The 15,971-nt window shown below is 46.6% G+C and overlaps 1 protein-coding gene across 2 annotated transcripts in view; it reads left to right on the forward strand.

Moving 5' to 3' along the window:
- THSD4 (thrombospondin type 1 domain containing 4) overlaps positions 1-15,971 on the forward strand; it is a 275,769-nt gene that overhangs the window by 8,254 nt on the left and 251,544 nt on the right. Inside the window, exon 1 of one of the 2 annotated variants that reach the window (XM_072981650.2) lies at positions 14,406-14,634. The exons of the other annotated variant lie outside the window; for it this stretch is intronic. The gene's annotated coding sequence lies outside the window, so the exon portion shown is untranslated. Of the gene's footprint in view, positions 1-14,405; positions 14,635-15,971 lie in introns of those variants that run through there. 2 annotated transcript variants of the gene reach the window in all.

Consider the following 15,971-nt stretch of genomic DNA (forward strand, 5'->3'; position numbering starts at 1 on the left):
GGTTTCCTGTAGGGGTGGGAGTCTGGGCTCTAAGGTCTTCCTCACTTCATTTCCAGTTGATATGGCTCCTGTGTTTGTCCTCCTGCTCCATATCAAACCCTAATTTCTAGTTCCTGGCCCCTTTCTTGAAAGCAGCCGACACATCAGGCTTGAAAGGGATCATGTCGAGTCCATTATCTTTCCATTAAGATCTGGGCCAAGGGGTGGCTTTCTCTTCGCAAAGGCATGCCCAGCGGTGGTGAGGCTTTGCTAGTTCTTGGCACGGCCCCGTAGTCTTGGTGACCCACAGGTGCTTGTGGCCCAACCTCAGGTGGGTCTTGACGCCTGCTGCTACCGTTTTGTTTTCTGAAGGGACCAGAGGCAGGTTTTCTCCTTCTAACCTGTGGACTTGGGTGCTCTGCTCCATTCCCTTCTCTTGGCCTGTAAGAGAAGACTAGCGCCTCCTGAGAAGGAGAAGAGGATCGTGAAGAAACCAACCAAATCAGACTTGAGCTTTGGATCCCGGGCGGCTCAGACATCCGTTAAAGATGATCAGGATTGAGTAAAAGAGCCTCCCGTGCTCACCAATGGTGTCTCTCTGAACCCTTAGTCATCGTTCAGTCGATTCTCTTACCTCAAAACTAGGAACTCTTAGCTCCTTTAAGAGCCTTTTTGGTAGAGGAAATGGGTATTTCATGGAATCAAAATAAGCCTGAAATGGTAAGAATTGAAGGCAGAGGAGTTCAAAAAGCAACGGAGCTGTTCTGTGACTTGAGGGTAAGACTTTTCACCAAGGCGAGCGTCTTCTGTAGATCTCTGCCCGTGTGTGGGTCTTGCCTTTAAAAATGAAAAGCATTTCATGTTCTCAAGCCTTTGTGGGCAGAATAGGGGTCCCACCCACCCATTATGGTTGATACTGTAGGTGTCTTGTTTTAGGATAAATGTTCCTGTGAAGTGGTGCCCACTGTGGGCTTCCTTGCTACCTGCACCGCCAACACATCCGTAAGTGAAGCACCTTCTTTCAAAGGCGCCGTAGACTCACTTAACTCAAAAGTTGGAGGACCTCTGAAATGCTGCCCTGAACTTTGCAAAGGCATCAGCTGAAGTTGAATCGAACTTCCTCTGTTTTGTAAACAATGTGCTCCAGCAGGGCTTGCCAGCATTCAATCCTCGGTCTCTCTCTTCTGTGTTCCTATTGTGTGAATTCCCCGACCACCCACCCACTGAATGGCAGCCCAAGGGTAGGAATAAACATTACAAGAAACATAGGCGCTGCCATGGAAAACAATAGTTCTGACGTCTTGGTTCCCCTCCTCTCTTCTGTCGTCTATTAGTAGGAGGCATAACATGGGACAGGGGAAAGGAGGGAAAAGGTTTTCTGCCTTGTTTTACAGTTGCGTAACTCAGGGGCCCAAACCTAGTTCTTAGCCATAACTGGAGTAGAACTGCCTTATCAGTAGGACTTATGAAAGTATTAATTCAATGGTTTTCCTATATATGGGTCCAACAATTGGATTTCGGCCAAGGTGAGCCATTAAATTTAAAGGACAGTAGATGTCAGGCAACCCAAATCGAAGACTGTGTCCCACCATGCAGAACTAAGCCATAGAATTTGCTGCCAGAAGGTGTGGTGGGAAACACCACTGACTTCATCATCATCTTAGAACTGCAGAGCTGGAAGGGACCCTATGGATCACTGAGTCGACTTACGTATTTTTTCATGTATAAAACGGCCCATGTATAAGACACCCCCCCTTTTCTAATCCAAAATTAAGAAATCTAAGTGGAGCTTAGCAAGTGTAGGGGGAAAGGGATAAAAGCGCTGCAGGATTGCTTTGATCCCTGCTTTCCCCTCCACTTGTTTTTGTTCTCTCCTCAGCTTACTTCCGTGTATAAGACAACCCTCAATTTTTAGTCTAAAGATTTTAGACAAACGTATGGTCGTATACACGGAAAAATACGGTAGATGGCTTGAGAAATTAGATTAGACCCGTTCCTAGAAAAGAAGAAAAAGTCTGTTGATTGCAATTAAACCATCATGGTTGTACGATCCCTTGGTGTTGAGGGAGAAGATGCCCCACAGGTAAAGGCTCCGGAAAATAATGTGCTTGTTATTAGCTTCATGAGGCTCCTGGTTGGACATGGTGGAGCAGGCTGGATGAACTTGTAGAATTCACCCAGAAGGGCTCTTTTTACTTCTAAAGTAACCAATGTTCTGACATTATTTGTATGTTTCTCAGACTTGTTCTACTGTCCATACTTGCTGCTGTGGGGTGTGTATCAGACAAGACAATGACCTATAGGGCACAGGCTGGAATCCTGTTGCTGTTCATATGAAGACTGCATACGTTGCAGTGGTTAATTGACAAGGTCCTAGGGTGACCCTCAGTTGTGCAGTCAGGTGCATGACCAGGTATGATCTCTGCATTACATTATTGAGCAGCAATTAGCTGTGACAAGTTACCCATACCTTACACAAAGGGCAGTAGGATTCTCCCCTCTGGATATTATAGCCAAAATCCAACTTTTAGTCTCTGCTAGAGGAGACTCATTGAATGAACTGGACTTGTTAAAGTAACATTTATGTATGGACCAAGCTGAGTTAGGACTAACCATTATATTCAGCTAGTGATGAAGCCCTCACTCGTTTCGTTATCTCATGTTAAAGGCGAGAGCGCAGAGAGAATTCTCACCTGTGAGGTATCCAAGATTTTTCCCCCAGTGGATCTTGCAGGGAATTTGCACACTTGCAAGATTGACTTTTTGTACTTGAAGCATAGGATGGGTTGTTTCTATCCATTGCCCTGCTTGCTATGTGCATATGTGTATGCACACTTTGTTGAAGCGAGGGGAAAAATGCTAGAATCATTTTGTGCAAATTGTACAAAGACAACAGTAGCAAAGATTGCTGTGTGTGTCCTTTCCTTTCTCGAGATGAGAGTTCTCTTTTACAACACTTGGCAAAGAAATGAGACATTGGTGAAGTCCCCCCCCCCGGCCACATACATGCATGTCCCTAGATTTATCCTTAAGAGATAAATAAAGGAATCTTGTAAAGGTGCTGGCCTGGGTGGTAGCTGCTCCTAACAATTACAAGAATTTGTTGCTAGCTCAAACCATTAGTAGTCTATGGACTTCTGAAGAAGAAGAAAAGCTGACCCAGATTTATGTTTCTGGGGTTCAGAGGTAAAATGTCTGCAGCTACAGGATTAAGATTGTTTGTTTTTCAAATCCATATGGCAAATAGAAATCAGGCAGATAAAACCCAATTGAAGCGACCATGCTATGCGGATACATTATTTTGTGATGTTTGTTGAGGTGTGCCGGGTGTGTGTGTGTGTTCCGGCCTCCGGAACATAACAAACCTTGCATCCAAGTGGATATGCACAGGGTTGTACCCTGGAGTCATCAACATGATCCAGATGTTTAAATGGGACACCTTAAAACGTTACAAAGTATGGCATTTTGACTCAATTATCTCTCAGGCGTTTACTTAAAAGTGTAAATGTATTTTCACTGGCAGGAAGAAAAGCTTCAGCTTATAGCTTGCATAAAGTTCAGACATTCTTCTCAAGATGCAACCACCACTTTGAAGAGTGTTTCCCACCCCCCAGTCCCCCCCCTCCTCGGCGTTCCCACCGGCAGCTCTTTGGTTGCAGTGTGGCCTGGCCTGAGACACAAAAGGCCCCCGTCCAAAACGTTTTAGTGCTGGTTTACCACAAGAACTGGGAATGTATATATGTTCTTCTTGAAGCAAAGGATAGCTCTTGAGATGTGTAGCGAGATAGTTTCCATCTTTGCTCTGCTTTGGAACCTTAGATTCCTTTTTCTAAAAAGGCCAAGCTGTGCATCCTTTCCTGTCCATTGATCACCATCATCCTCTTAGAACTGCAGAGCTGGAAGGGACCCTATAGATCATCAAGTTCAGCTCCTATCAGGAAGGCCCAGTGGAGAATTGAACTCTCAACCTTATGCTCTGCAGCCAGATAACGACCAGGGAGCTATCGGAGTCATATCCCGAGCGTTAATGGTCTAACACTAAACTGCTTCTCTGTTTCGGAGTTGCATTATTACTTGCCAGGGTCCAGCAAACATCTGTTAAGCACAGCCCCTGTGTGCTCCCTTAGCCTGCGTTGGCATTGTTCCCTTGCGTGCTTTGCGCATTGGCATTGTATGACTCAGGAAGCACCATCAGATTAAATTCCATCTGCTTTGATACGAAGCAGAACAAGCAAGCAAACAAGACCAAAAGATCCCATGGGTTTTTGCAAGAGTGAAAAAAAAGGCGCAGGAACTTCAGGAGGGAAACTGGTAGAAATCAAGAGGAACGTTGTTCGGTGGTTGGAGGAAATGCTGGTAAAAATCGGTGCAGAAAGTGGAACAAATTGTGATATGAATGCTGTGTCTGAAACAGCCCTGAGATTTCTTTCAATTAGACAACAACTCTAGTTAAAACATTTGCGTCCATTTCTAGCCCAAGTTTGTGTTATTAAGGGGGACAAAACCTTTGTCGTGTTTGAACAGCAAGAAAACTATTCCCAGCAGACTGTGCTAAGCAGAAGTGGCTGCTTTTCATCTTCTCTTCCGTATTATCCTTGCATCCGTTGTGAAAATTAGGAAAGCTTCTTCCTCTCTGGGACGTGCCCTGTCTTCTTTCTCTTTCCCCCAAAGACTGGCTAGGCTGCGATGGCCGTGAGGTCCAACTGACAAAGCCTGCCCGTGAGAATAGCCCACTTCCTTTTCAACCACTGCAGCCTTCCTAATGAGGCTCTTGGGCTGAGCCTTGGCAAGCCCTCGTTCCCAGGCGGCAGCTGGAGGCGAACGCAACTTAATCAAGGGTTGGAGAAAAGGGGCCACCACCTCCCATTACTCCTGCGGATGGCCTTGGCTCAAAAAGGCAGCCCTCGGGGTTGGCCACAGTGCCAAGGATGGATGGATGAGCCACCCCTTTTGTGAGCAGTCTTCGTTTGCTGGGTCCCCCCCCCCCAGCCCAGGAAGCTGAAGCTCAATGAGAAGCAAAGAAAAAGAAAAGCATTTACATTTTGGGATGCAGACCCAGTCTTTGAGGTGTCCTCTCAGAGCCTCAAAGGCGAGGGTGGGCAAAGCGATTCCCTGAATCCCCACGTAGACCCTGAGTCTGTTCCTGAGGGTTCTCGGGTCTCCCTCTGCCCCCTCTTTCCCCAGCAAAAAACAAAACAAGCAAAAACAAGCACCCCACTCTTTCTAGAAAGCATCAGGAGTTTTTCTTTTGTGGACCCCAGCTTCCCTTTCTGGGAAAGGAGAAAAAGCTGGAATCAACTGAACCGCACATCGTTATTTGTGTTCATGTTACTACAAGCGCTAGTTAAATTTTAGCGGATGCTTTGCATTTATTTCCTTTGGTTCATTCATTCTCTTCCTCTTCTCCGCCTCTGCACTTTTTTTACTCCAAAAAGGGAGGAGGCGGTTCCCACACCCCATGACCTTTCTTACTTCATCCTCCTCCTCTGTATTTTCCTACTCTTCTCTCTCCCACCCCACTCCATTCCCTGATAAGCTTATTTTAGTTCCACCGCAGCCCTTCCTCCCCCCAACCATCTGCAAATACGGAGCTCATTTTCAGTAAATCAACATTTCTTTTAGCACTCCAGAAATGTCTCACCTGGATGGCTCCTCTCTCAAAAGGGAGAGAAAGAAGGTTCAGTCTTGCAGATAGAGACATACCTTGAAGGGGGTGATGTGAAAATGTTGTGACTGCTTTTTTATCTCCATGCCTTGCGGCCCTTCCCTGCTCCTCTCCATGGCTGTCCTCTGTTTTTTGTAGGGGAAAAAAAAGGAGACACTTGGCTGTCAAAGGAGCTTTTAAGTATCTTAATGTCTTCGGGAAAGTTATCAAACTCATTTATCAAATGTAGAAATGCGGTCTGAACTGAATCAGGGGGGCTGTCCCTGAAAGTTTTGTTCACAGGATCCTGTGGCGTACACAAATTTTTGGAAGACCACAGTGTGTAGGCAGCCTGAATATTCAGCAAGCTTCAGCTTTCCGTATTTATCTCTCCTCCTTGAAATGTCTCCTGAGAATGATGGCTTGTTTGGAATTTCATCACAGTGTATAGCTTTTCTTGTGTTTCTCCCTGTCACACGGGTGGCAGAGATTTAGCTGGATGGCCCGACTGGTGGTTGGCAATGTCAACTAGATGAGCAGCATAGCCAAAGGGCAGACCAGAGATTGTATGTGGACTAAGTGTTGGACAAAGCTGGTTGGGTGGATAGCACACAGTCGAGGACCTTGTGAAGGATCTGGAATCAAATGGAGCAACAATCAAGGTTGGAAACCACTGCAATGCTGGGTTATGTGGACTCAGTGGCCGAAATCCTGTTGCACAACTGCATGCCCCCAACGTGAGGTGGTGTGTGTACAGTGGTTGCGCTAACGCTGATGTGGGAGTGTGATCCCTGAAGCACTTCCCCCAGGAGGTTGTGCAATCAATGGTGCCAGGGACCAACTGCACACTTATTTTAGTGTAACTACATAGCACCCGCATGAGCAGGATGCCGACCCGTGCTGAGTGGCTTCCTATGTTCTTACTGGCTAAGAGGCAAACCTTTTGGACCGGATGCCCACTGACACCACAATACGCCATCAGAAGGATCCGTCATCTGGAGGAATCCAGCTCAAGATCTATTCTGCATGTGCGGCTGAAGGACATTCTTTTGCCATGATGCACAGGGCGCCCTTGATCTCGCTGCTGACAGAAATTCTCTGCCTGGAGCAATTAGCAAGACAGCTCGTCTGCTAAACAATGGGGTGTGTGTGGTTCACTGTTCAAAACAAGAGACCAAGAGGCCACGCTCGAACGACGGGACACCTCTGAGCTGGAACAACAGAGGAGCATCAGAACGGGACCACATGCAAGTGATAAAGTCTCCCTAGGTGGGTGGCTCACTGGATCGCTTAATCGTTGAGGTCTCTGTCTGTGGAGCCAGAGGTCAGGCATTTGATTTCCCCAGTGATTTCCCCCCTGCGAGGAGAGCCAGCCTGGGTAGCCTTGGACCAGCTGCACAATCCCAGGAGAAGGAAATGCTAAACCACTGTTGAGTACTCTCTACCTAGAAAACCTTGAAATGGTTCACCATAAGTCAGAACTGACTTGATGGGCGCATGATGATGATTACAAGGCTTTTTGCTGGAGAAATGGGCAGTTGGCAGAGTTTATAGAAAGTTTCCCTTTTGCCCCTAGGAGTTTGCAGCCCAAAGAGTAATGTTTCCATGGCTTGCCTTCCATTCATCAGCTGGGCACATATTTCTCATGGGAAAGGTTTCCTAACCTTTCTAGGCAGGACTAGGAAGAGCTCCTTTCTCCACTCTCAAAGTGGTCACTGCTCATTGGCCTAACCAATACGACGTTACATGGGTCAGTGCATTGTCTCAACTCATTGTATATATTAGGTCCATCTGCTTAAATCCAGCCTTTTCCCAGAACCACAGGAGCTCGGCCCCGTTTATCTCTGTCTCAAACTAGGAAGCCATCCTGCTTGGAACTGTGCAGAGATGCTGCCTCTCAGAGCTGGCGATATCAGGCTTGCCGGACCACAAATCTCTTTTAAAGAAGTAGTTCCTTCAAGGCTTGACTATGTTTCCCATCTTCTCTCCTTCCCACCAAAATCGGAGAGCAACTCAAAATGCTGTTAACAACGGTAAGACTTCTAATAATTTACAAAGAAGCAAACTTTCTTATTTATTGCGCCCTTCCAATAAATACTAGGTGGTGCTAGAGGCATCTTCTGATCTTTATGGAACATAATAAAAAAAAACTGCAAGGAAAAACGAATTCAGTCACAGAATCATTAAAATCAAATAAAACCAAACACAACCCTAAAAGCCATTTAAACCAGTTCGAATTAATGCAATAAATTAAGCAATATGATAAGGGAATTTTAAAAGCTTATGTTCCTGTCTTTTCAGCTTTCTAGGACGATTACTACTCCCTTTAAAATGTCACTTGAAAGCAGATTTCCCATTTCCCATATTGGGACTTGTGCCATTAAGTCATTTCTGACTTAATGAGGACCTTATGAATTATTGCAAAAACAATGTCATGGCTTGCTGATAAGTGAATCAGTGGATACTGATCCCATGGATAGGAGAGCCCTACTGTATAGCAAGCTGCCCATGGAGGAACTGCCCACACCAATGAAACAGGATCTGTTCTGTGGTCGTTCGACTAGATAGGTGGGTTATAAATGCAATGAATGAATGAATGAATGAATGAATGAATGAATGAATGAATGAATGAATGAATGAATGAATGAATGAATGAATGAATGAATGAATGAATGAATGTTAAGGGCCATTTTTACATGTTTTTGAACTGCTGGTTGGCAGTTTTTACCATGCCTTAAATTCTTTGGAAGAGGAAAAGTGAAGAGCTGGTGTTGTGATACTCAACAGTGACTTTCAGCGTTTACAAAATCTGGCATCTGTAATGAATGCTGGGCCTCTAAGTTGGAAAAGAGGTAGGAGAAAGAGGTGGTGTGGAGTGGAGTGACTATTATTTATTTATTTAACAAGGAGGGAGACGGGAAGGAATCACTGGAGAACTGTGTGGATGGAACCATGAACAAGAGCACTGTTGGGAGATGCCAGTTTACTGCAACATTTTGTTGTAGTACAAACCACCCAGAATAGTGTGTTGCGCTAACAGGGCAGTATATAAAGACTAGACTGCAAGGAGAACAAACCTATCAGTTCTAAAGGAGATCAACCCTGAGTGCTCACTGGAAGGACAGGTCCTGAAGCTGAGGCTCCAATATTTTGGCCATCTTATGAGAAGAGAAGACTCCCTGGAAAAGACGCTGATGTTGGGAAAGTGTGAAGGCAAGAGGAGAAGGGGACGACAGAGGGCAAGATGGTTGGACAGTGTCACCAAAGCAACCAGCATGAATTTGACCCAACTCCGAGAGGCAGTGGAAGACAGGAGGGCCTGGTGTGCTCTGGTCCATGGGGTCACGAAGAGTCGGACACAACTTAATAACTAAACAACAAAATATAAATAAATAATAAATATATCCCATTAGTATTTTTATATTTCTGAATTTTCTGCAAGCACAGTGTGGTTCAGGATTAATTTCCTTTATTAAGTTCACCTCTCCTCCTCGCACCTATTGTCGCTATCAATCAGTGCAGAAGGCCACTGATAGTGAACCTCATTTAAAACTCAGGAGGGCGTTCTAGTGAGCCAGTACAGCACCAATTAAATAACACACCATTGAAGAGAATGACCAGTTGGCCAATTAGGATGAATCACACCAATCCTGAAACTCAAGACACATAATCTGGGGAATTAACAACAGCATTCCTAAAACCACGAGCTTGCGTGTGGGCAGGATGGCTTTTTTAGGACTACAAACCCAAGAAGAGCCACTGGCTAGTAATTCATGGAGTCAGAATCCCAAAGAGTTGTGTTGGCAAACTCTCATCTCTAGGAACACTGCTGCAACATTTTCCAGGCTGTGAAAAAGAACCTCCCTTCTCCCGAAATGTTAAAAAGACTTCACCCAGGTTCACAAGGTTTTAAAGCCTCTCCCCATCGCCATCCGTCCAAATGAAGAGAAATGCAAACAGAGGAAAGAATTTAAGGACTCTTGTTAGCACTAGGGAAAGCCCGACCTCTCTTAACGCCTGGGAACACACGGGCATTAAGAAACCTGATAACCTTCAAAGAAAATTTCTTTGAAAAACAATAAAAGTGTTGACCTCTCCGAGAGAATGCAAAGAAGCCGCCTTTCACCTAGAAAGTCTTGTTTATATGAAGCAGAAATGGGGTGGTTTCTTGTGTTGCAAGACAGGAAGACTTCTCAACCTGAGACCTTCACCAGAACGTCGGCCAACAGTCTACACCCCACCTGTTCTTCCACCTGGTGTCTTCCAGATACACCCAATGACCACTACCATCATCTAGCATGCTTGTTGGTACGATGGAGCTTGTAATCTAACATATTCCAAGGGCACTGAGAGGCTGGAAGGGGCTCCATCAAAAGCCACTGAACAACAAAAAAAAGGTGATGTCTGTGTGTGTGTGTGTGTGTGTGTGTGTGAGAGAGAGAGAGAGAGAGACAGACAGACCCAGAGAAACTGTTTTGTACCTGGTTATGCCAGGTATGCATGAAAGGGAGTCTTGGACCATCAATCAGCAACCTCCCACTGTTGAGGCATGCTAAGTTAGAGGCTGTGTTCTTTAAGTCTCTGACTCATGTCAACCCTTTGGCTTCTGTTTCAGCCCTGGCAAGACCGAACAGGTAGAAATGTGTGCTCGTAAATTACAGAAACAAAACATACAGAGAAAGAAAGAGAGAGAGAGAGAGAGAGAGAGAGAGAGGGAAGATTTGCTATATTTAGAAAACTGGTGCCTGTGAGAGAAATTGCCAGGATTCTTGAACCATAAGAAATTGTGGAAATTAAAAATAAATAAATAGATGAATAGATAAGAGGTACAGAAGGATGAATGGACAAATCCACATGGAGGTAGGCATGATACACTTTGATGTGAAGAGTGGCCATTGATCAGGTATATAAATGGAAGGAAGGAAGCAAGAAGGCTGGAAAAATGACGTTGTTGACCAATAGAAAATTAGCAAAATTAGAAAACGGAGGAAAATTAGAAAAGAGAAAGAGGAGGAGAGGTAGGAAGAGGGACAGGCAGTCAGGGCTGCAAATTTAGAACATATAGTCCTTATTTTTATTTATATCCCATCTCTATGATTCAGTTCTGTCTTGAAGGGACATAACTCGCTTCCCCACTGTTGAATTTTGCGGCTAAAGTGATAGCAAACACCCCCAAATATCCTTTTGAAAGAAAGTTGAAGTAAGAAGAGTGTATGCGTGCACCTTGTTTCCCTGAAACTGGTGGTGCAAGACAGCTTTAAAAACAAGGTGCATGCTTTTCGCGGGCCTTTGAAGGCAACAGCATCGTCTCTCTATATAATTGATTCGGTTGTTAGATCTTGCTTGGTTTGGCGAGAAGGAAGGCTAACATCTCTCTCTCTCTCTCTCTCTCTCTCTCTCTCTCAAAATATTCAGATTCATCCATTCTTGTTTGGGTAGGGAAGCCCAACACTGCCTGTTAACACAGCTTTTCTAGGGAAACAGCTACGCCGCTAAGGCGTAGTAAGGTCTTGTTTGTTTTAGAAACCAACCTTGAATAGCTCACAGGCCCTTCTGTGTGACCCCGTCTACTGTTTCGGAATGGGTATTTTGTGGATGTTTGTGGGCCATTGTAAAATCACTCTTGCCACGCCTCGCTGTAAATCAAGCCCAGTTGCCAAGAAGCCATCCTCTGCTATAGTTTGAATTTTAATAGGTAGCTTTTGGCAAGGAGGCAGCCCCTCTGGAGATGCGCCTACACGCGTCCTTGGCAAGGGTTGCCCAATGAGGTAAATGCTCGGGCTCCCTTTCTGTGCCCCTTGCGCCGGTTTGATTTAGTGACAGGGTTTTAATTAACCACGCGGAAAGAACTGTAAGCTGCGGGGGTCGGAAACTTGGAACAGAGATGGGCGTCCCGTTCGAGCTGGTCCCTCGGAGGCCGGAGGTGATGGCTTCTCTCCTGAACGTTTCGCAGGCGCCTCTGATCAAAGCCACCAGCCAGCTCTCAGCTCTCCTTACCTTGAGCGCCGCGCGGGCTCCGGGCCCGGCTGTGGAGAGGGAAAACGCTGCCCTCTGCAATCCACGGAGGAAATAAAGTTGATGAACTCGTAAACTACATTTTCGCCACCCCTTCCCAGACCTTCTGCGTTCCACCCCCAATTCACATTTATCTATGATGTAATTAGAACTTTATTTAATCCTTTGGAATAGAAAAGAGAGAAGTAGGCAGTTCCTCTCAAGGGTGTGCACTGGGAAGGCACAAGGGAAATCTATGGGCATGAAACACGGGTCTGTAATTGATTGATTGATCGATTGATCGATTGATTGATTGATTCACAAGATTTATTTAGCAGCGCCATTACCAAGGGTCTCTGAACCCCTTTTTTCCAGTGATTCAGTAGATAGCAGTGATGGGGCCTCAAGTCACGGAATTCGCCATTGAGTTGGACTTAAGTCACACTGGTGATTTGACTTGGGATACTCCCCCCCCCCATGTCTCTGACTCCACTTGTGACTCAGAACAAAAGCTTGTTTCTAAGAGGGACTTGGGACTCGGGACTCAGGACTTGGGACTTGGTAGCAAAGACTTGCCAACATCCTTGGTAGACGGATCTCCTTCTGGAAATGCTGATATTTCTAAATCTCTCTCTCTTCTCTCTGTGTTACAAGACTCTATGCACACACCTACATCTAAGGTTGTGTGTGTATGTGTTATGTATGTATGTAGGCGACTGCTATGTGGTGTTGTGGACAGAGTGTTAAACTAGGACTCAGGAGATCTGGGTTCAGATTCTTGCTGAGCCATGGAAATTCAGAAGGGGATGGGAGTGGGCAAGCCCATTCCTTGAGCATCTCAGGAAAAATCAGGAAAAGGCTACATGGTCACGGAAGCAATACAGACGCAGGAACAAGGAATACCTTTAAGTTATTTGGTGGCACAGAACAATGAGAAATGTGGATGTAAACTTAACGCCTCTCGCCTTCTGTGTTACAGAAAATACGTTGGTTGTGCCACTTGTGTTATTCGCTTAGCATTTTAATCTTTTATGTGTTTGCCCTTCAGTTGTATATGTGTTTTTCCTAACATTGCGCTAAACCACCCCGAAGAGTACATTACAAATAATGGGGCAGGATGCAAATTCAACAAACATGAACAAGCACCTCTGAGTTCAAATGTGTCTGAAACACACCAAGACAATGCAGCGAATGTTTTAGAATTTTTTCTTCCCTATGCTTTCTTTGTAAAAACAACAGAAAAAATTGGAAAAACGGTTAACAGGCAAACTCTTTCTCTCCCCCCCCACATACACACAAAGAAAAAAAAACAAAGGATAAGAAGAAACAATAGTAATAGCAACTAATAAAATAAAGCCCCCAAGTCTTTTTTAAAAAAAAACCTGTAAAAGAGAAAACATGCTCAGTTATGTAATCTTTTTGGAAGTCCCAAGTTGTGAATGGGCAGGCCTGGAGCCAAGAATGGGCACGGTCCTGCTTTTTTAAAAATCTCCCACCCTCATGTTCCACTTACTTTCTAAAGTTAGCTTTAAAGAGCATTTTAAGGGATTTTTTCAAGTTTATTGCTCTTCTTTGATCCATCCTAAGTTTTGTTTTGTTTTGTTTTGCAGTAATAAGCAACACAAGGTTACTTTTTTGCATTTCATAAGTCAGAGCAAACAAATCACTTCCCAAACACTATGGTGCATCCAAGGAAGGTGTTATTATTATTATTATTATTATTTTCCAAAGGACCTTTCCACATTCCTCCATGAATGGTCTCATCCTTTAACTTCCCAAGATGGTGGTGTAAAGCCTTTCTGTCTTTGTACCTGGAGCCAGATCCGTCTTCCAACCCACTGAGAAAGAGAAAGGCATCTCGACAGCCGTGTGGGTCCCTATGTGGTCAAGAGGCTTCAAAGCCCCTATAATGGTATTGACATTTCAGCTTGTTTGAGAAGGGGAGGGGGCACATGTGCTTTGGATTAATCTCCTGGCCGGCTGCACAGCTGAGTCAAAGAGTTGGGCCTCCAAAGAACAGGTCGCCTCCGCACGGCAGCACAAAACAACATGATACGCAACAACAGGAGGGTGGATCCTCGATCATTCACCACTGAGATGAATCGGCGCTCCGTTTTCAGGGCCAAAGGTCAGAAAGGGAGCTTGGCTCCTTCCCCATTGTTCAGGGGCATCTTAAAACCCCTAGACCTGTAAAGGGCCCCTGTGGGTCATCTAGTCCAACCCACAGCTGATGCTTTTAAATGCCAGTGCTCAAGATTGGCCTCCCATTCATCTATAAAAGTGTGGGGGAGAGAGAGAGAGTAGAATATCGCTTAAAGCACTTTCTGGGGCAGTTTGCAGTTTAATTATGTAGGCTATGGATTGCTGCCCCCCCCCCGCAAGCTTAATTTAATGACCTTGGAAGAATGGAAGTCGGAGTGAGTCTCAAGAGGGCTATCTGGGATTGAACCCAGGTTATGGGCAGAGCTTTGATTCCAAGACTGCGGTTAAACTAGTGCGCCCGTGAAGCTCCTCATAGGAAGTCTTCCCTTTCTTATGAACTCTCTAGATGGTTCTAGGCAAGCTGCTCACACTTGGAGGAACACCCCCCCCCAAAAAAAAAAATAAATCCGGACACTTCGGTTTGACACTTTCGATGATCCCGCACGCGCACCTTTACCTGTCTTGGTCCACCAGGAGCTGAGGATCGTGCGGTGGCTCGTGTGGGCCACCAGGGGGCAGCAGGGGCGCTTCCCGGTCCCGTCCCCCCCCCCCCATAGCGCAGCCTTGCTTTCCCCATTCCGCGCGAAGTTGCGCGCAGAGCCGAGCGAGGCAAGGAGCGAAGCGAGCGAAGCAAGCCGGCCCGGGAGGAGCGTTTTCCTCTGGGGAAGCCAGGAAGGCAAGGACGCGGCGCGATCCCGCGGGGCCGCCTCCTCCGGACTCGGCGATCGGCTCCGGGAGAAGGGGAACCCCCCCTCCCCGATGTGGCGCCCCGGAGAGACCCCTGGCCAGCTCCGAGGTCTCCGGGCAGGGACCAGGTAAGGCGCCCCCGGTGGCTTGGCTGCTGCCTGGTTTGCACACCCACCCACCTCCCCCAGGAGGCGAAATGGGGGAGCCAGGAAGGGGGGGGGCGCAAGCCTGCAGAGAACCCCCGCCCTTCTGCCCCCTTGTTCAGGTGCCCGCGGGGGTGGGCGCCCTGCGCTCTCGCCGGCTCCCCATTCAAAGAGAGCCGGTGAGGACCGCCTGGGTTTCATCCCCGGGGGCTGGATCGCTAAAGGGAGCCCTTGTCAGAGAGAGGGGCGCAGGAGACGTCCCCGTATCCGAGAGAGAGAGGATCTCACTCTTTGCCACCCCCTCCACCCCCTCCACCCCCCGGGGGGGGAGAGTCTGCTGGCGGCCCTCCTGGAAATCCATCCCGTTCGTTCTCCGCGTTGTTCTCCGGCGTGGAGAGCGCAGGGGCTCCGATCTCTGGCTGGGAAAGGAAGGTCCTGTGCCGACCCCTCTGGCTTGATCCGAGGGTTTAGGTAGTACATTTCAAGCCTCGGGTGTATTCTGCTCGGAGGTGAAGCCAAGAGCCCTGTTAAGGTAGGCCAGTCAAGTCATCACCCCGTAGTTTGCATGCGGGGCTGAGCCTGACGGTGCCAAATGTGGGCTGAGCACCCATAGAGTAGGAACTGCTGGGTAGCTCAGTGGCTTAAGCATGGGAGTTTGATTCCCCATTTGGGGGGGGGGCTCCTAGAGAGGGGGGCTGGACTGGATGATCCCAGGGTTCCCTTCAAGCTCAGCAGTTTTTAAAATTATTCTTATTATCCTCTTTGGTCCTCAGCTGACTGGTTTTCCCCCGCTGACCGTCAGGTTGAGGAAGTGGAGCCTTAGAAATGCACAGGTTGGGCCTGGTCCTGGTTTGGCCATATGTTCTCACCTTGCCAAAGGGGCTGCTCCAGTGCTGAGCACCTGCTGGGATCTTGGGCTGGGAAGGGATGCCTTCAATTCCCTGCTCCTCCTGTCTCTCCCAAGGGTCTGTTGCAAGTTCCTCAGCTCCTTTCTCTCCTGGCTTTCTGGCAATAGACAGCATCTGTTCCCCTCTGCCTCCCCCCCCATAAAATACTGTATCATATTGGAATCAATTCCTCTTTGCCCTCGATCATAAGAAGCATCCTAGCTGTCTGTCTGTCTGTCTGTCTGTCTGTCTGTCTGTCTATCTATCTATCTATCTATCTATCTATCTATCTATCTATCTATCTATCTATCTATCTATCTATCTATCTATCTATCTATCTATCTATCTATCTATCTATCTATCTATCTATCTATCTATCTATCTATCTATCTATCACCATGCCCAGTGTGGTGTATTGGACAGATAGCTGGGCGA

Source organism: Pogona vitticeps, chromosome 12 (genome assembly GCF_051106095.1).
Source record: "Pogona vitticeps strain Pit_001003342236 chromosome 12, PviZW2.1, whole genome shotgun sequence".
Taxonomy (NCBI): domain Eukaryota; kingdom Metazoa; phylum Chordata; class Lepidosauria; order Squamata; family Agamidae; genus Pogona; species Pogona vitticeps.